The following is a 20,811-nucleotide window of genomic DNA, read 5'->3' on the forward strand; positions in this document are numbered from 1 at the left end:
TTCGAGTGGTGTGAGGAGTCTTGTATCTGAGACGTTTCGGGAGAAATGTTCGAAAGATATTCTACATCAGTGAATTAGATTGTAGTTGGTTTTATGGTGCAATATAATAAATGAACGTTTGTTCAACGAATAGTTTCACTATTCGTTGAGCTGAACTGTAAGATGCGCTCACTTATTGTTTCTTCTGTTGCCTTGGGCTGCATGTGTGTGGTGAGGAAAAGCACTCTGAGAGTATTTCGCTGCATCGGTGAGAATGACAGAAAAAGAGAGAACAACATCTATCCCAGCGAAATGATGAGTACAATCCAGCAAGCTAAGTTTTTCTATCGTACTCCCTTTCTCTAGATCTCTTCATCTCTTATATTTTCTATCTCTTGTAATTTCTAGCATACATGTGTTGTTCTGCTGACAGGTGTGAAGGTGTTTTGTTTTGTTGTGTAATATATATGTTGTCGCATAGTAGTCAAATTATCCTATATACGGCGTGATTTGCCCGGAAGGTGTGAAAAAGAAATTGATTACGTCACTCTTCTCTTTGCATCGTGTATCGGATGATCGGGATTTCAAATTGATTCTGAATTTCAGACAAGATTTTTTTTAATTATTTTTTTGAGCTGTTTTAGGACCAGCGCTCCTCCATCGCACCGCTTGGGGGCAGCGGCTATCCCAACGCATCCAAACGGAATTCCGTTGCTATGTAAAGTTTTATATTTGGAATTTTTATTAGGAATTGTGGATTTTTAATATTATGTTGTTGATAGTATTTGGCGTGGTTAAGAATGATACGAGATGTGTTCCTCATTTGGGATTAAGTTTTGTTTCTGTTTAGCATGCATGGGAAAATTCGTTGATTACACATTTAAATTCATGTTTTTATATTCCAGTTTGCAGAGTTCGAGCTTCCGGTATATGATTTTCGAGTTTTCGTCTCGTCGAGTTCCTTTTCAGGTCACCCTTCAATATCCTTTACCGCCATGAAATGCATTTTCAGGTCACCCTTTGAAGATATTTCTATGTTTGGTCGAGTGGTTGGTAGTTCGCGTTCACGTAATCACATCACTTACCACAGTGAATCCTGATTCTTACCTCTCCCACTAACAACTATCCCTTCCATGATAATCGCTAGGGAACCACGCTATAGAGGCGACCCTTCTGGCTTTCGGGCGGCGATTATCATACTAACATTCCTTCCCTTCCCCTGGTGACTGTAAGGACGTGGCCGGCGTCGTTATTGACCATTTAAAGCTCGAATCACCGAAAATTACACAACGAGAATGATTTGCTAGTCTCAAGCGTCATTCTGTGTGTTCTTTGTGCAATTTGGTTGGTTCAGGTCAATCACGGAGAGCAACTACGAAGTGTACAGTCTACCCAAGCTCAAGCTCTATACTATAGTGACTTTCAACACTTTTGGCTGGTTCTTCACTTTTACCTTCCATTTTGGAAGAATGTCGGGAGTGAGAATTGAACTCGTGACTTTGAGCGTGAGAGGTACGGATGTTACCACTACGCCAGGTCACCTCCACTCTCATGCAAGCTCAAATGCAGTAGCAGCGGAGATTTTTGTCGCAGTTTTTAAAAGTGTGTTCAGCAAAGTGTCGCCCGTTAGTCGTCGCAATTGCTTTGCTCACATTCCATCGTATGACATCACATTTTTCACATTTCCAGTTCTGCAATTCACCTCTGAAGATGCGAAGGAAGGTTTTGAGGAACTTGATACGAAGAAAATGAGGTTTTTCGAAAAGCTAGTGCTCAAGGTATTATATAACGTGACATCTCAAATCATCTCCGACACCCAGCATGGCTTCATGAACCTTCGGTCTACCCAGTGGCGTCGAGTGAGGCTTTTGCACTAGGAGTTGATTTGCACAAGTCATCCGAACAATTTGAGCTTTAGGTAAATCGCCTCACAATTCAACACAGCTAAAAAAGGAAGGCAAACTCATGTTGTTGAACTAATATGAACATACGATGAAAAATCTGATCCCGACCCTCATCATGCCTATACCTGGCCACCACTGATCTAGTCCATTCAATATTACGTCTGGCGTACCTCAGGGTAGCGTTCTTGGCTCGCTGATCTTCAACCTTTTCATAAATGACCTGTCTTCACTGCTTTCTTTGTCATAGCTTTCTTTTGCCGCCAATCTTAACAAATTAACATTAACATAAAGGGTGTGTCACATCAAATTGCATCACGGAAAAAACGCTGTAGAAATTCGCCCAGTAGACTGATCCTTTTGAAAATTTTAGACAGTAAAATAAAAACTATTAAACAACTTTTGGCATTTTCTTTTTATTCATACTTCGAGCCCAAGCCCGTATGCTCGCACCTTCCTCTTTACCCCGTCCATAAGGTTCTGTACAACGTCAGGTTGTAGTTTTTTTGAACAGAAATCCATTTTCTCTTGAAGTCCGCCTCCGATTTGACAACTTTTGGGTTCTTCCGGAGGACCTGCTTCATAATCGCCCAATATTTCTCTATTGGGCGAAGCTCCGGCGCGTTGGGCGGGTTCATTTCCTTTGGCACGAATGTGACCCCGTTGGCTTCGTACCACTCCAACACGTCCTTTGAATAGTGGCACGAAGCGAGATCCGGCCAGAAGATGGTCGGGCCCTCGTGCTGCTTCAATAGTGGTAGTAAGCGCTTCTGTAGGCACTCCTTAAGGTAAACCTGCCCGTTTACCGTGCCGGTCATCACGAAGGGGGCGCTCCGCTTTCCGCAAGAGCAGATCGCTTGCCACACCATGTACTTTTTGGCAAACTTGGATAGTTTCTGCTTGCGAATCTCCTCCGGAACGCTGAATTTGTCCTCTGCGGAGAAGAACAACAGGCCCGGCAGCTGACGAAAGTCCGCTTTGACGTAGGTTTCGTCGTCCATTACCAGGCATGCGGCTTCGTCAGCATTTCGGTGTACAGCTTCCTGGCTCGCGTCTTCCCCACCATGTTTTGCCTTTCGTCGCGGTTAGGAGCCTTCTGAACCTTGTATGTACGCAGGCCCTCCCGCTGCTTGGTCCGCTGGACGAATGAACTTGACAAATTCAGTTTATTGGCGACATCCCGGACCGAACTTCTCGGATCACGTCTAAACTGCTTAACTACGCGCTTGTGATCTTTTTCACTGACGGAGCATCCATTTTTGCCGTTCTTCACCTTCCGATCGATGGTTAGGTTCTCGAAGTATCGTTTTAGTACTCTGCTGACCGTGGATTGGACGATTCCCAGCATCTTACCGATGTCCCGATGTGACAACTCCGGATTCTCGAAATGAGTGCACAGGATTAATTCACGACGCTCTTTTTCGTTCGACGACATTTTTCCAAATTTACGAAAAATTGACAGTGAAGCATGGCCAACGTGATCTATACACTCTTATCTGATTATAAGCGAAAGCTGAAGATATAATTCCTAGAAATTAAATTTCTACAGCGTTTTTTCCGTGATGCAATTTGATGTGACACACCCTTTATAAAACGTACGGTCACGTTTTGGGGCAAACTTAAACATTTCATTTGTTCGGATTCCACGAAACAGATCGTTTCCTTCGGTGTGGATGAGACTAAGGCGAGCCATCGGTAGACCTTGTTAAGTTCTTGGCAAACCAAGGATTTAACCTGCAAGTGTAGAAAACACGGGTTATTTCGTGATCCATCCGTAACAGACCGAACGCGTAACACGAGAAATCTCGTGAGCGGTCCGCAATATGTTAAATTCTATTGGAGCATACTCTCGCCTCTGGATAATGCCACACAGTGGTCGCTCAGAAATTCTAGGTGGCATTAAATAGAAAAATTAATGGAAATGCCTTGAAATTTGGTGTACGATTGTTTTCGAAGGTGCTGAATCTATTTTTGAGTCATTCTGATTATGAACCCCAAAGCATGGGCAGAGGGAGGGGGTAAAATTTGAAATTTCGGAAAAAAAACACGTGTGGTGTCTAAATATATGTTTTTCAAACTTCCTGAACACGTTTTCAATATTCATTTTTATTCAAAACCCAAAAGAGGGTGCGGGGGAGGGGATAAAATTTTAAAAAATCGAAAAGCACGTGTGGGGTATCAAAATATTCATGGCATTTTTTCGCAAAGTGGTCAGAAGTGGCCAGAAGCCATAAAGGGAAAGTTTAGAGGGGACCCTAAGGAAGACATTTTGTTATAAAAAACTGTGAAGGTATTTGAAGAATTAGGTCTACTTTTGTATAAATTCAATGTAAAAAATGTGCTTACTTTCAAACACTCATTTCACAGATTTCCCCAAAGCTGCTTGGTTATGATGGCTTGTGCGCTATTTCCGCTGTGATGCGGCGTAAGCGTCATTTCATTTTATGATGTGACGTAATTTTGATTGTGATGCGAAGTGATTTTTTGATCTGTTCTAATAGCGCAGGATGAACGAGCATGGACAGCAGATTTCACATCTTCCGTAATGGACGTTTAGCCGTTAATCAAACTCAGCTCAAAGGAATAATTTATCCTAAAATGAAAAGTATTGCACTTCTCATATATTGCACAGAAAAATTGTAACTAAATAGTTTAAACTCATCAATTCAATTGATATTTACCAGGATTGATGTATTTTGATGGCAATGATGTCTTCTATCTTCAGGCATCAAGGGACAAAGCTTCTTGACGCTGTTTACTTTCCTACCTGCCTGCTTTCTCTTTCGGATGGATTGAAGCTGAGTGTTGATTGAAATGTCGTAAATGTCGGATTTGGTAAACAACTGCACTGCACATTCTCCATCGAAAAGTATCTTGCAACAAAACTCAAAACATCCTCGCATAAACTGTATCTGCTTTACATCGGATGATTTCGAAAGGCATTATCTTATGTTTTAAATGTTTTCAATCGCATTTTGGATTGGAAAAAAATGGTGCTGTCCATAATTGTTACAATCGGGCTCTCAACTACATTAGCCTGCTTGACGCGTACTACAAAGTCGGAAAATATGTAGATCTTTTCACCCTGATGCTTCCTCATGTTCCGCTCAACGGCGGCATTTTGGAGAAAATAATTGGAAACAGATTCTCGCATACTTTGATGGATGAACGCCAATCGGTTGTGGAAACAGCGATTGAAATTTGCTATTTCTACAACAAACTGGAGTTCAAACATGATCTTACAGGAATCATTTCCTCCAGCGGCATTGTTTTACTTTTACGTGCTACAAATCACGACACAAAAGAGAACGAGACAACTCTACTTCTGTTCGCACTTCATGACATAGGAGCCAACAAACCAAAACCATCATGCACGATTTCGGTGCAGAAAGTTTTTTTTCTTCTTTGCCTCTCACATATACATATCGAACCTCTCCATGCATCATTAAACAGCAGGATCATACGGACTACGCAAAACGAATGATTCATATTCAACTAATGTAGCAGATCCTAATTAATAAGTCTCAGAGAGTGCAAACTACAGTAGAACCTCGAGTATCCACGCATGCGAGATCCCTAGTAATTCTATGAACCTTTCCGAAATTTATGAGTGAGTGGTAGAGTCTTGCTCTTTTGACTTGGTCATGGCTTTCACATTATCTGATCACTGATGCACTCGACCTTACAGATTAATAGTTCAACAATTTCTGTATTGATAGAGCCTAGTTTTTATGCTAAAATATCTTTTTTCATGTTTGCACTTCATTTTTAGTCCTTTATTGCGTTCTACGCGGTGATCTAGCCCGACTATTTCGCGGATAATCGGGGTTCTACTGTATATGATCATTTAGCTACCCTTAGAAAAATCCTCGGTCGAAAACTACTAAATACATTTGGTAATGCAAAATTAGTAGAATGTACAAATTGTTTGTACATATTGTCAACAAACCCGCATCCCTACCAGAGATTAGTATATTTTACTCGATAACATTAGTAAGCTTGGATATTGTCATATCTGAAAACTGGTGAGAAAAGCGCGTATTAACCATTTTCATTGTTCCCATAAGGCAATACGGAGGTATAATAAGGATATAATTCTGATTCGTGCATTTTCGGCGAGAAAATGTAGCCGATATTGGGCTTCCGAATCATGGTTCTGCTCCCTTGGCCGAGTGGTTAGCGTCATAACTAACATGTCGGGTGTTCGGGTTCGATTCCCGTTCTGGTCGGGGGAATTTTTCGTCAAAGAAATTTCCTCCGACTTGCACTGTGATCACGCGTATTCTAGAGCTTGCCACTCAGAATGCATTCAAGGCGTGTTATTTGGCATAGAAATCTCAACTAAGTACTAATAAAAATGACGCAAGTAATACTACGTTGAGACGGCAAAGTTCCTCTAGGAAGGTTAGTGCCATTGAAGAAGAAGAAGAATCATGGTTCTGCTAGACATATGTGTTTATTAGTACGGTCGAAAATGACTATAGATTGGTAGTATTTACCAAAAAATTCGTTATATTTACTAATTATTTCTCTCAGTGTAGATAGAGGCTCTGGGAAGGGTAGCCAGATTATATGTTTAATTTTCAACGCTGCTATCCCTTGAAATATGTATATTCATTTAGACCGCATATTGCTGCAGCGAGAAACAAAAACTTTCTCGGATATGCAATCGACAGTCTTCGTTCATCTTTTTATTTAATCATTTAGTGTAACACAAGTGATTACTGTCATTCATACAAGTATCAGAATGATCCACTCATGTTTGGTTATATATTCGTGAGAGTTTACTTGCATGAGACATTGTGTATCATTCGATATTGATCGATATCCAAATACTGCCATATACCCTTTCTTCTCCCTTCGAGAGTAATCGATTTCCTTCCTAAGTAAAAATGTAAATTTATAACAGTTCGGGCCGACCGTGACTAATCATTCACCAATTAAGTAAAATCGTTATAAACTGTTGGTTTAAAAAATGTAGGTAAGAATTTGATTCCTTAATACCTACGCAACTCAGACGTACGTTGAAAAAACTTTGCAGTAGTCACGAAATCGGAAAGCTTCTGTAATTACGCTAGCATAAGATATTTTTACACCTTGTACCTCTGCCCACCTTCCGACGGTAGTGATATTGAACCGTGAGTTACTTCGCTGACACAACACAACACATTGTTTGAGTTACTGCCACACGACTGCTAGTGAAATGGGTAAACGGAGAGTGAAAAGTTTTGTTTTTCGCTCCTTCGCTCTCTCATCGAGCAACAGCGCTTGTCAAATCTCGCTCGGAGTTCGCGCTGACTGGTCGTCTTCGTCGTGTCCGTGGTTGTGTGTGGCTTCCTCTGCTACGGCTCGGTTTGGCTGCGACTCACTCAAAAAGTGCGGAGAGCCTCTTCCGAAGAAGAGCAGCTGCGTCGCGTGAGAGTGGTGATGAAGACAAGATTTGTTAGATTACCTATTTTTTCTTCGTAAAAATAGTAAGTGATTTGTGGGTTAAAAATGAATGGAATTAGTGCAATTGCACGCTCAATAGCCTAGCACAGTCCGCGATTGGGTGAACCATGGTCGGTGATTAAAGGAAACAGGTATTTGGAAGCAGCTGAAAAAGAAGATCGAATCAGTGAAAATAAGGGTGAGGAAGAATTTCTCCCACTGAGTGGCAATGGTTGTTGACCAGCAGCAGCAGCAGCGCAAGGAAAGCAAAAGCAGTGCCAACGAAGAATAGCAAATGCATAACGCCACATTTCTGGTATGTGCGAAGAGTAGTGCAAAGGTGATGAATTGTGATTGTGTGATACCGGAAGAGAATGAAATAGTTCTGCAAAAGTTTGGTAGCAAAGTTTTCCGTGGTGTTCCGTGCGCCTGGAGTCGCTGCGCCTCAACAACTGGAACGCAAGCACGGAGGGAATGTTTGTGCGAGATTTAACAGAATACGAATCAGGTTCCTGTAGCTATCTGTCTGCCCAGCCCTCGGTGAAAAAAAACAACAATGCAGTGTGTGGGTTCATGAAATTATATGATTGAAGTTCCAATTGAGAAAACTTGCAAAACAAGTGCTAAATTACGGTGCCAACGATAAATTCGAGCAGCAGCAACACAGCAATCACCGCAACAAGGAGTGTGGGTGAGCGATAGTGAGAGTACAAGAAGAAATCAGGGTGGCTAACGGTGGATAAAGGCTGGGGGTTGGCGCGGTATGGAATATAAGTGCAAGCGACGGCTATCCGGGAACAACTAGCAGATTAGTTAGTTTCTTGCGCTGTGCCGCCACAACTAGATTGGAAACAACAATTGCACTAATGGACAAATGAATATTTATATGTAAGTAAATCACTTCAACCTCGCCTATCGTTAGAGAGTGCTTGGGATATGTAGTGTAGCAAGATTGCAGCATCCTGCTTGAGTGCAAAAGTGGTACCGGATTGTGTCGCGTTCCATTAAGCCACAGACGGATTTCGCGCTAATTCATTGGCATGACCCTCTCAGAACTTAATGAAACTTTCTGGGCGTGAATACCTTACCTAATTAACACTAAAACTATCAGAGCGGTCAAATGACCGCTTTTGAAACTTTAATCAAAATTGTTAAATTCCAGGTTTTCATTTCATGTGAAGTTACTACACGATTTATTCTATATTATAAAGCTACTTTATTTCTCAAACTCTATTTCTCTTCTTCTTTTGTTTTTCCTGATAATCATATGTATGATACCTTTACGTACTGGAGAATATATGGTTTTTTATGAAGTTTTGCATTGAAACTCAAGCAAGCATTTTAAGTTGTTCTAAAAATAGTAAGTGATATTTTTTGTAATTTATTATTGATGGATTATCAAAAAACAATTTCAGAAATTTATTCCCAGCATGTAAAAAAAAGAATGTTGTTAGAAGAAATAAACGATCATAACGAACTATGGTCTGAAATACACGAAGCAAATTCTGAGAATATGGAAAGTATATATGATCTATTGGATCAAATCTTTGATCTACTCGACACCGATAATGAGGAAGGAAACATTGTGAACACACAGAGGAGAACAAAAAAGAATGAAATTGTTTTCTAGCTCCGATGATCATTGTGAACAGAACAGTCAGGATATGGAAACTTCATCTTATGGAATAACTTAGCTAAAATTCATAGCTCTGAACCTGGGAAATCCCCGTTTCATACCATTTTTAGAGCAACGCCAGGACCAACAGGGTTTGCGAAACGCAATATAATGATGGGAGAAGTAAGGAGTGCATTTTCGTTGATGCTTGAGTAACGAATTATGAAACACGTAAAAATGTGTACAGAGAGTGAAGCACGTCGAGTGTTTGGATCCGAATGGAGTTTAACTTCTGCAGAATTAGATGCTTTTATCCCAATTCTAGATGCACGTGGTGCACATCAAACAAGAAATTGCAACATTTCATATTTATGGAATAAGAAATGGGGCCCTGATTTTTTTTTCGCGAACAATGAACAAAGATTTTTTTTCGGAAATCATGTGAATTATTCGTTTTGATGAAGGAGACGAACGAAGCGTTTACAGACTGACAAATTCGCTCTTATGTCGAAGGTGGAAATAAAACCGTTGACGAACAACTACTTGCAACAAAAACAAAATATAGATTTACTCAATGTATGCCCACAAACCCCCTTCAGTTTGGAATTGAATATTGGTTGGTATCAAACGTTAAGAGTAAATATTTTGAAATGGGATTCTCGTACTTCGGAAAGTGAAACACTGAACCACTGAACCACAGGGTGCGAAAGGGATATAACCAACGATAATGGTAATTCTGAGACAAGTGATTCTTTAGTAACGAAACTCCTATCAGAAAGAACTACTTTGATAGGGGCTATTTGATCGAACAAGATGGAATTGCTTAAACCTGCAGAACAAAAGAATGATTGCACGTTTTGCAACGCAGCTTTACAAATCAGAAAATTGTACTTTAACAATTTATAAAAGCAAGCCGAACAAAAAAGTTCTCTCGCTGAGTTCGAAACATAAGTTCTTAAAAATTGGAAAAATTGGTAAATGTATACCTGAGACTATTTCATATTATAACTACACTGAATATGGTGTGAATATAACAGACCAAATGTCTAAAAAGTATAAAAAGCAAAACACAAAATAAATATCTCATAGATGGCCTGTTCATGTATTTTTCAACATTTTGGATTTGACTGGTATAAATGCTTGGATTTTATACAAGCAGACAACAGGAGAAAACATATCGCGACAAGAATTTCTATTTCAGTTGGAGGAGGAACTTGCCACTGAATATCAAGATTTTCAAGAACAAGGAATGAAAAGTATGGAGAAAACTTAAGGAGAATCAAGTGCAATTTCAGAGAGACGAAAAACCTGTCAAATTGGATGTTGCAAATAGAGGAAAATAATAAACATATGTTCTACATGAAAAAGATATGTTTATGGAAAATGTTGAATATTTTATGATTATTACATGATAATTAATTGTGTTTCATTGTTTATGAAAAATTATGTTTTGATCATAATTGATTTAAAAAAAACATAACGTTTATTCGAAAAGCGGTCATTTGACCGCCAGCGGTAGGAAACGGTATATAAAATGATGGTAGGTTTAGTGTTAAGCAACTTGACATACTTAGTTTCCCGAAAATTTATCTAGAATAACATATGGAAAGGGCTAAATATTTTTGATCATTTTTTAAAGAATTGTTTTACTCGAAAATGGTAAGTTCTACAAAAAAGTGATCCATAGAAGAGTTTTAGGAAAGTAATTGAATTTTCAGAAAAAATACTGAAATATGCCCTACAACTCTTCCATACATTGCAACTTGGGCATATTTTAGGCAAAATAGATTTTCTAAAAAAAACTTTTTCAAGATTTTTTCTCGAAAATTTTCAATTTTTTTTTTTTTGTGTACAGTTATAACACAATAGAAATAACACGTAGAAATGGATTTATGGTGACCCTTGGATGCTGAAGTTTTCTGTTTTCAGTTTGTTTTTGTAGTCATATACAATATGTTTCAATTCAGAGAGCAACGACAGCTCTAGGGATGCCAGGTGATTTTTTCAAATGTCTTAACATGGTACGAATAGATGTCTTCAAAAGTCTTCACCGTCATATCGGAGGAAACTAAAATTCATAGCATACTTTTGAACAATCAAGACTTATTGTTTGTGTTTTTTGATGTTTTTTCTATAGGTATTGTAATAGGGTCGGACTCGATTATATACAGATTCGATTATATGTGATTCGATTATATAAAATTTTGGATTCGATTATATACAGTTTGAAAAAAAATTATTATGCTTCAAATATGACTTACTTCAAGAAGAAATGTAACCTTTCAACATTCACGTGTAATTTAAGTGGCTATTACATGTACAGTGGGGTAAACATCGTGATTTTTGAAGATTTTGCTTGAATTTTCACCAGGAATAATTTAACCATATTGCAGCCAAATTAGGAAAGATAGAAGTAGGGTCTCAGAGAACAAATTGTAGGACGGTTAGAGAGCTTCAAATTAATTGATAGAAACAATCTAGTTTAATATAATTTTTTAGGATAAAATTGATAATAACACATTAAAAATTATTAACTTTTAAGTTTTTCACTTCCAAAATGTTATTAAAATTCACTAAATTAGATGTTCCAGTACTATATCTTTTTAAAAAATTTCTCATCTTTCAAATGAAAGCAGCAGAATCGTCTTCCGTAACGTACTTTGTAATGTAGAGCCAGTTTGATGCAACAGAGTCCGAGACAAAAGAAAATTCTTTAACTCTGTCATTGTTGAATTCGAAGATATGCGTAGAAGGATTTTTTCATCAAATATGATCGTCTATTACCTCCTGAGAGAATATGGATAAATTCACTTTTTTCACGTGAGAAAGGTGTTATCTGACTTGATGAATTAAAAATAAAATTCCTCTTTTATATTCAAAAATCGAAAATTACATGCAAAAAAAAAACGAATAAAAAATATTTTTTTTGACTCGATTAGATACAGGATTCGATTATATACAGTGAAAAGAAATCAGAAACTGTATATAATCGAGTCCGCGCTGTATAGCGTGTTTGAGAGCTGGTTCTAGTCCTTACGCAGGACCCTGTCCTGCGTTTACCACGATTTGAAACTGATAGAGTCCAGGATATTTATTTGGGGGTGTAAGTAACCGCCAAATTAACAGAATACCAACATTCACAAATTTAAAATTTATTTACAATTTTTACTAAATTTAAAAAATGATAAAAAAACATAGTTTTTCCGACTGATCCAATGGCCGCCTTCTTGGTCCCTTTTTTCAAATCCTTTTTTTTCTGGTCTCCCTTTGTTTCTTATAATTTCTTGGTTTGTTTACCTTTCTCCTTTCTCTTTCTTATTATCTTGTTGACCTCAGTAATATGTGTTAGTGAAATGAACCCATTCCGCAAATCATATTGAAGTAGGGGGAAACATTTCACTTTTGTTCAGTAACCAACATAACGCATTTCATTGAACTTACCTTTTGAAGTTTATTCCAGTAAATGTGAACAAAGAATATATTGCGCAACTGTTAATTAAATTCCATGAGTTTAGAAATGATAATTGGCTCGATAAACCGTTTATTGAGTCAATACAGCCCCACAAAAACTAAACTGTGATAACTCGATTTGTTTAATTCATCTCTGAAGTTTTGATTGTAACTCAAACCATATTCATAAAACTAATTATTGAAACGGTAGGTAACCCGAAAACCTTCAATTTGTAAAGTGCTCATTTGAAAGATCTAGGTTAATCTGTGTTATTCAGGCCGCTTGAAGTTCTCCCCAATTTAAAGTAAAAGTCGCATTGTTGTTGAATTCATTCTGTGGCCTTCACATATTTCAGGATGTCTTCACAAAATCAAGTGTCTTCACAGTAAGTCAAATGTCTTCGAAATGAAGACATGCCCTCATACCTGGCATCTCTGGACAGCTCTCAAATAATAGCCATCTGCCAAAATCTCTTGATCGGTCGGTCAGGTATCGAATAGTTGTTGTAAATTTAGGTATTTATTAAGAGTCACTGTAGATATGATATTGATAAATGGATTGTGTAGATACCTAAAGGATGAATAAAATGGCTCTGCAGTTGTTTGAAAAATACCAGGCGTGACCGGCAGCAAATTTAAAGTGGCGGAAAAGAAATATCTTTATTTGGCTTCTGCGTAATCATCAGATTCAACAAAGAGAAGTGTGACATTATTTAGCAACATGAGTCAAGTCGTGATCTCCAGGATTTGCAAAGATTGCAAATGCAGTGCTGGTATTAACAACTCCAAGTGCAACCAAAATAAATTACGTCGGTTAACATCAAAAGTAATAGAGAAAATACGTTTACTGGGATATATCCATCCGTTGGGTGATACAATGCGAATTTGTGAATCTTGTATGGCAGTGTTTTGGCACAATAGGTGTGTTCCAAAGAAAAAAACGACTATAGATGAGGATAACATCAACCCAAATATTCAAGATTCACAAGCTCCATCAAATGGTCTGTGTATTTACACGGTTACGTGTCGATGGGTGAGGATTTTGAAGACTTTGCTTGGGCAATACCACTTCTAAAATATAACATGGAATGATAACCATTTTTTATTTTTTGGAACACACTTATTGTGTTAAACTTGGGGTTGTTAATACCAGCACTGTATTCGCAATCTTTGCAAATCCTGGAGATCACGGCTTGACTCATGTTGCTAAATAATGTCACACTTCTCTTTGTTAAATCTGATGATTAGGCGGAAAAAAAAAGATATTTCTTTTCCGTCACTTCAAATATGCTACAGGTTACGACTGGTAAATTTCAAACAACTGCAGAGCCATTTTATTCATCCTTCAGCTATCTATACAATCCATTTCTTATTATCACATCTACAGTGACTTACAGTGACTCTTAATAGATATGTACATAAATCTACAACAACTATTCGATACCTGACCGACCGATCAGAAGAGCTGGCATTGCTCTCTGAATTGAAATATATTGTATTTGACTACCAAAACAAGCCGAAAACTGTAGTTTAGCATCCAAGGGCCACCATAGATCCATTTCTACGTGTTATTGATTTTTTCTATACGTTTCTAGTATTAGCATTTAGCATTAGCATTAGCATTGAGCAAATTGCACAATATCGTTGCAATTGCTGATGATTAGTAATATCTCTTAGATGATGGTGTGCTTTCTCCAACAGTTAAGAATTGTCCTGGCCACGTCCTTGCAACTGCTAAGGAAAGGGAAGGAATGTTCGATATTTATTTAAGAGAGATGCAGAGAACTCTACGACCCCTCATAAATATCTCGGGAATTTAGGATATGTGTTAGTGGAGAAGGTGAGCCATAGGATACACTCAGCCGGTTTTACTGGCGCAATTAGTTATTACTAATAATTTAATGGTAATTATATTACTATTCTTATTCCTATTATTATTACAATGACTATTACTATTACTATTATTATTACTATTTGATTTTTTTTTTCTATACGTTTCTATACGAAAAATTTCGAGAAAAAATCTTGTTAGAAAACATTTTTGTTAGAAAAACTTTTTTGCCTCAGATATGCACAAGTTGCAATGTATGGAAGAGTTATAGGGCACATATTTATCAACCATTTCATCAAAATCTCAGATGACTATTTTGAGAAAATCGACTTTTAGTTTTTAAAACCGGTTTTTTTAGTGTAGGATTTCAAAAAAAAAATTTTCAGTATTTTTTTCTGAAGAAATTGTAGAACTCTCCCATAGATCACTTTCTTGTAGGACTTACCATTTTTGAGTAAAACAATTTTTGTAAAAAAATAATCAAAAATATTCAGCCCTTTCCATATGTTAGTCTAGATAAATTTTCGGGAAACTAAGTATGTCAAGTTGCTTAATTAGGCAAGGTCATCACGCCCAGAAAGTTTCATTAAGTTCTGAGAGGGTCATACCAACATCTGGTCGAGTCAGCGCGAAATCCGTACATATGCATGTCCGATCTGTCAGATCTCAATAACCACATTTTATTATTACGATTTTAAGTTCACCAAACTTTGAAAATCTAAGGTCATTCAATCAAACCGGAAGACATAAACACCAAACCACGAAGTGTACTTGTTAATAGTATCACATTAATTACTGCTTGCTTCAATTAGCCGCTCCCATCGTTACAACAAGGCTACAATCATTGCCCCTAAACACTCAAACCCATCTGCTGTGTGTCCAGCGGTAAATTGTCCAGCAAGTAATGAATCCATTACAGTTTCATCCGCTGCATTCAAACGCGTCTAATGAGGAACGAAAAGCAGCACCGAAAAAGCTTGACAAGCCTCAGATCTGGCCGGGGAACATCGTTTCGATGTGCGCATCATCTATCGCGTGAGTCCGGTTCGGTTCGGTGTGTTGTCAGCTGCTCCCATTACAATAGCGGAATGCTATCATCATCATCGGGTGATGTGCATCGATCCGCTAGGGAACAGAATCTGCCAACCGCCAACCGACTATGTGTGTGCGGCAGCGGATAGTGCAATCCGTGAGTCAATTATCGCTGGATTGCTGAATTTGTATTTGTATTTGTATTTGAGTTTATAATTCATCTGACATCAAGGTCTTAATGAATTGAATGCAATGAACGGTTAGCTGCAACAGTTTGCGATGCAATGATCTTGTTGGCGAATTTGATCAACGATTATGGCTGTATGATTGTGTTTTTTCTAAAGGGTGTGTCACATCAAATTGCATCACGGAAAAATCGCTGTAGAAATTTAATTTTTAGGAATTATATCTTCAGCTTTCGCTTATAATCAGATAAGAGTGTATAGATGACGTTGGCCATGCTTCACTGTCAATTTTTCGTAAATTTGGAAAAATGTCGTCGAACGAAAAAGAGCGTCGTGAATTAATCCTGTGCACTCATTTCGAGAATCCGGAGTTGTCACATCGGGACATCGGTAAGATGCTGGGAATCGTCCAATCCACGGTCAGCAGAGTACTAAAACGATACTTCGAGAACCTAACCATCGACCGGAAGGTGAAGAACGGCAAAAATGGATGCTCCGTCAGTGAAAAAGATCACAAGCGCGTAGTTAAGCAGTTTAGACGTTATCCGAGAAGTTCGGTCCGGGATGTCGCCAATAAGCTGAATTTGTCAAGTTCATTCGTCCAGCGGACCAAGCAGCGGGAGGGCCTGCGTACATACAAGGTTCAGAAGGCTCCTAACCGCGACGAAAGGCAAAACATGGTGGGGAAGACGCGAGCCCGGAAGCTGTACACCGAAATGCTGACGAAGCCGCATTGCCTGGTAATGGACGACGAAACCTACGTCAAAGCGGACTTTCGTTAGCTGCCAGGCCTGTTGTTCTTCTCCGCAGAGGACAAATTCAGCGTTCCGGAGGAAATTCGCAAGCAGAAACTATCCAAGTTTGCCAAAAAGTACATGGTGTGGCAAGCTATCTGCTCTTGCGGAAAGCGGAGCGCCCCCTTCGTGATGACCGGCACGGTAAACGGGCAGGTTTACCTTAAGGAGTGCCTACAGAAGCGCTTACTACCACTATTGAAGCAGCACGAGGGCCCGACCATCTTCTGGCCGGATCTCGTTTCGTGCCACTATTCAAAGGACGTGTTGGAGTGGTACGAAGCCAACGGGGTCACCTTCGTGCCAAAGGAAATGAACCCGCCCAACGCGCCGGAGCTTCGCCCAATAGAGAAATATTGGGCGATTATGAAGCAGGTCCTCCGGAAGAACCCAAAAGTTGTCAAATCGGAGGCGGACTTCAAGAGAAAATGGATTTCTGTTCAAAAAAAAACTACAACCTGACGTTGTACAGAACCTTATGGACGGGGTAAAGAGGAAGGTGCGAGCATACGGGCTTGGGCTCGAAGTATGAATAAAAAGAAAATGCCAAAAGTTGTTTAATAGTTTCTATTTTACTGTCTAAAATTTTCAAAAGGATCGGTCTACTGGGCGAATTTCTACAGCGTTTTTTCCGTGATGCAATTTGATGTGACACACCCTTTATGTTCAACTGAACTGAAAATGTCAACTGATTTCATCTAGAGAGACAGGCGTTGAGTTTTCATTGTTCATTCGTTCACTGGAAAGGGAACCACGAGGAAGCTTCAAAACAATATACTCAATTCTATTTGTTCCCTGAATTTAAATTGTAGCCTCCACGCGGCACTTCCAAAATATTAACATACACTGCGTTTCATAACTATAGAACCGTTCCATTTTTCCAGAGATATGCAAGAATGAGTTGAATTGAAGTGTATAGTGTAGAATACAATAACTATCTTCATTTATAAGACTGGTCATTTCAACTTTATTGTTTACAAAATTAACGTTAATTTCACATGAGTTACAATAAGTTTCTTATTCGTAGGTCGTCTTTAGTCGTTTTAGTTCAGTTTTTTTCTCTATTATAGTGACTTTCAACACATTTCGGCTGGTTCGTCACTTTTACTTCCATTTTTGGAAGAATGTCGGGAGTGAGAATTGAACTCGTGATCTCTGCGTGAGAGGTATGGATGTTACCACTACGCCAGATCGGCTCCACGTTCTTAATCAGTTCAAATATCCCATTCGGGGAGCTTTCGACCTCGCCGCGCCATATTATGGTGTGTATCTCGTTCTACGCAGAGGATACTCCTCGTTTAAGCTTTTCAAATCACTCAAACTGCTTGTAAGCTGCATCTACTATTCGTACGATCACTCCCCATAAGTTCTTGATAAGGTTTGGATCCGGAAAACAAGCTGACTAGTCCTGAATCTGAAGCCCCTATTTATTAAACCATTCTATGACTTTCCGGATTTTATAAATTGATGCCAAATTACCCAATATACACGGTGTTTTCGATGCAAAAACAACAGTAAATGATTCTGAAGTACTTCATTGCACTTCTTACTGTGCATTCGTGTTGATGAAAAACTCTCTGAACCACACCTTTTTGAAAATATTTTCCTCATTTTTTTTACACAAATATATATTTATTTCATTTTATTTTTGTTTTATACAAAGTTAAGTTAAGTAAACAGCTTATGCTTTGCATCTTAATTCTAGCTTATTTAATATGATTTTTTTTTTAATTTGAATGTTAGACATTCCTATTTCTTTTTTAATTATTATTTTAATTATTTTAATTATATAAAATAAAATGTTAGTCATTGTGATAGATGCGTAGAAATATTTCCTATTAATTGATGTAAACATGTATGCGATCTATTAAAAATGCTCGAGTTATTTGTGTTCGAGTGTTCGAAATCTCTCATTTTATCACAATGTATTGCCGAGAGAATGCTTGTGTGAATTTAGAGTTTTTTTTGGGCTTATTGATGATTGGTTTTTCCGACCGATAATTCAAATTTCGCGAATTCGGGCATAGTTTCCGGTTTAAAAATGGCGTCAAAGTGCAGTGCTCTCTAAGCCGGATGTAAAGAAAGTATTTTGCAGCGATGTGAGCTGTGTTTTCCGATTGAAAACTGAAGATGAAAATTTGTTCCACTGCGGTTGCTAACGTCTCATTTGCCATCACACAACCGATTCGATTGGGATTTTCTGTTGTCTTTCAGCGAAAGATGCTGCGTAATATATTTCGTGGATTATTTAATTGGGAATGTTATTTTTGGGAGTGTTGTAGACGTAATTTTGCTGTTCTACTATAAGGTAGATAACTTCACACACAAATTAAGTTATCATTTGTAAAATTCGAACAAATGAAAGAAAACATAATATTTGACAGATTTTGGTGGAGTCCTACGCATCTCCGGTTATGTCAACGACATCCTTTTTTGTCCTTTTTTGCAAGTGATAACTGCACATTTGGTGGTGTTTAGCAGTATTCTGTTATTGTAACACCAAATAGCAAAAACTATTAACTGTTGTTGAGGGAATAATGACACTTATCTTTCTTTAAATCTTATCTTATCATATTATATTAACTAAAAATAGTTTCAAATCATCGGCGTAAGACAGTTTTAGGCAGACGAATGAAAAAAAAAGAAAGATTGTTTTACACGACCATGCTATCCAGATAGCCACTGGGGCTGTTGCATAAATGCGTGATAATATTACACCTCATTATAAAATAAAGTTTCTTCTAAGTTTCTTCTGTTTTTTCTAAGAGTAAAGAGGTGAGTATAAGGTGAATCTATCTCTTTCTCGGTCTGGGCTGTGTATGTGGCAAAGTATGCGAAAAGCTTCAAAGCGTGCTTATTTGCAACGTGTCTCTTGTTTCGCTCTCTCATATTGCTCTTATATTGCTATAGCATATATCTTAGGTTGGGGTAAAAATAATTTATTATTTTCTCCATAGCTGGCTGAAGTGATCGATATCTCGCGTAATATCGATTATACAATTTCATGTTTATGCTCGTTGTAAAGGTTACATTTCACACTAAAAAAATTCTTTTGCCGTTTTTTGATTGTTCCATTCAGTTGTGAGTTATAGGGTGTTCTCAATGGAAGCCGACAAAGAGAAAATTCGGTACATTTCACACTTTTTCTTTGATAAACGCGAAAATACAAGCCCGACCGCTGAAATTATGAATGGTGTTTATGGTGTCGATACTATAACAGAAAAATATTTTTTTTGTTTTAACTTTTTTTTTATTTTTACACTAAATTCAGATCTCTACTGTCAACAATAGAACCATTTGAAGCTAGTTATTGACCAGAAACGTCCAGTATTGGCCAACAGAAGAGGTGTTGTGTTCCATCAGGACCATATAGTCCGGACTTGGCATCAAGCTTTACTCGCAATGCAAAACTTCCTGAGTGATAAAAAATTAGAATAAAGAGAAGACTGTAAAAATCGATTGCTAGAGTTTTCCGCCAAAAGGGACCAATACTACTACAAGAGAGGGATTATGAAGCTACCTTTATAATGGCATTCAACAACAAAAAGGTGAATATTTGACCCAAATCAGACGATACGAAGCACACCATACCTTTTTTGCCGGTCTGATCGTTTGTCTGCTCTCAGCCACACCAGCAAGAAACCATGTTAATCTTATATTTTACTCAACCAAGTATCAGTTTATGCTTCTCCTAAACGAAACTTGATGTCTAGTGAACCTGTTCACGAATCAATACGGTGCTCCTATGAATAATAGAAAACGGTACTCAGTATCAAACAAAGTAGTCACCCACACAAGACAGCGCACAGTGTGTTGAATGCATAGGAATGCGGGACTAAAATCATAACAGCAGAATTCAGCCATTATAACACTTTGGTCATGCCGGGTGTTCGGGTTCGATTCCCGTTCTGGCCGGGGGATTTTTCGTCAAAGAAATTTCCTTCGACTTGCACTGTGGTCATGCGTATTCAAGAGCTTGCCCTTCGGAATACATTCAAGGCGTGTTATTTGGCTTAAGAAATCTCGACCAAGTATTAATAAATGACGCTAGTTAATGCATACGTTGAGACGGCAAAAGTTCCACAAGGGAACGTTAACGCCATTCAAGAAGAAGAAGAACACTTTGGTGCGATGGAAATGATTTTTCATAAGTATCAGAACTACTGTTTGCATAAATGTCTCATGTTTTTTGAATAATCGCATAAGTGTATCAAGCGAAAAAATATTTAAAAAAAATTATTTTTCGTGATCTTGCATGTATTTCAAGATTTTTCAAGGGAAAATAATTCCGACCAGTACGACACCCATGCCCAAATTTAATACGACCGCAAAGGGTTAATGTAATGAATTCGAGATGCTAAAATATGTGCTAAAAATTATTTTTGGGTGTAGCATCGGCTTGGTGTTCTTATATTATCTCGCATGTAATTGAAGAAGTTTACCATATGAGATTTTCTCAGTGTTAACCCATGTTGTTCGGAGCCAATATAGCTGAAGCAGGTTAGTATTAGGTAACTCAACACCAACAGCTCAATAAGTTTAAAGAAGTTTAAAGCAGTGATGCCGCGAAAGTTCGCTCTTCTTAAAGACAAAC

The 20,811-nt window shown here is 38.1% G+C and overlaps 1 protein-coding gene across 1 annotated transcript in view; it reads left to right on the forward strand.

Annotated features, from left to right (window-relative positions):
- Positions 1-7,170: 7,170 nt before the first annotated feature.
- Positions 7,171-20,811, forward strand: part of LOC129765211 (transmembrane channel-like protein 7) — a 76,869-nt gene continuing 63,228 nt past the window's right edge. The window contains exon 1 of the mRNA XM_055765263.1: positions 7,171-8,198. The gene's annotated coding sequence lies outside the window, so the exon portion shown is untranslated. The remainder of the gene's footprint in view (positions 8,199-20,811) is intronic.

The sequence above is a fragment of the Toxorhynchites rutilus genome, chromosome 2, assembly GCF_029784135.1.
Source record: "Toxorhynchites rutilus septentrionalis strain SRP chromosome 2, ASM2978413v1, whole genome shotgun sequence".
Lineage (NCBI taxonomy): Eukaryota > Metazoa > Arthropoda > Insecta > Diptera > Culicidae > Toxorhynchites > Toxorhynchites rutilus.